This window comes from Papio anubis, chromosome 6 (assembly GCF_008728515.1).
Source record: "Papio anubis isolate 15944 chromosome 6, Panubis1.0, whole genome shotgun sequence".
Classification (NCBI taxonomy): Eukaryota; Metazoa; Chordata; class Mammalia; order Primates; family Cercopithecidae; genus Papio; species Papio anubis.
The window spans coordinates 90,565,241-90,566,286 of NC_044981.1; the positions used below are offsets into that span (position 1 = coordinate 90,565,241).

The window sequence follows — 1,046 nt, forward strand, 5'->3', positions numbered from 1 at the left end:
TGCAGAACTGAGCCTTCCTTTTGACAGTGTCACTATTGAGGGCCATAAGGAGCATAACAACTGAAGTCACTAACATAAACTCAAGAGCACGTATGATTATTTAATTGTTTTACTTTGATCCAAATAATTTTCTAACTTCATGAAGAGTAAGACCATCAACAGCAAGTGTACAGAAGGTAGATGTCATTAAATAATTTATAATCAAGTCCATAGTGAAGAATATATATGATGTTATTGTTTTCATAATATTCAGTTAAGGCAGTCATAGTGCCAACCATTTCACTATACTTAGGCAAACAGATATTTGCTAAAGTATTTTGAATCATGTATTACTCAGTCCATTGGGTAAAACTTTATTCATACTGAAATTAACTGAATTTTGCTTTCTACACTTGATCTTAGCCAAAAGGCCAAGAAGTGATTGAATTTTGCTTCTTTTTCTATCTCACATAAATGTAGACTCATACTCTAAATGGTTTCCCTGTCTATTGTGAATAGTTTCTATGAAAGAAGGTCCTGATATTTTATATAAACTGTGTGTATGTATGTATGTGTGTGTGTGTATATATATATAGTAACAACAACACAGCATGCTATTTCAAACACCAAAAAGTATCATTCTTTAGAATGATGAAGTGCTCTACATCATTCTAAAATGTTGATGAAATTAAATCAAAATTGTACTTTAGGAGTTTACCATCAGCCTGTAAGTAAGGTCATATCATCATTCTTACTCAAACATGAAATAATATGATTAAAGTAAGATTTAAGTAATTAAGACAAACACGTTAGATGTGGCAGAAAGAGAAAACTTCAATTCTCCAGCATTTGTGCCTCCAAATTGTATCCTTTATCACTATTGAAATCAGAAAGGAATATAAAAACACCAATTTTAAAATGTCAATTTCTTTTTATTCATGAAGTTAGGTCTGCCATGTGTTGAACAGACTTTTCTCATACATTATACCTCAAAAACTTTATTTTTCATCTATTATGCTTTGAAGGTTTTTTCATTGACCTATCTAAAATAGTTGAGATGAAAACAG

General features: G+C 30.6%; 1 pseudogene; it reads right to left on the reverse strand.

Annotated features, from left to right (window-relative positions):
- Window positions 1-277: 277 nt before the first annotated feature.
- LOC116275635 lies at window positions 278-422 on the reverse strand (annotated as a pseudogene).
- Window positions 423-1,046: the final 624 nt, after the last annotated feature.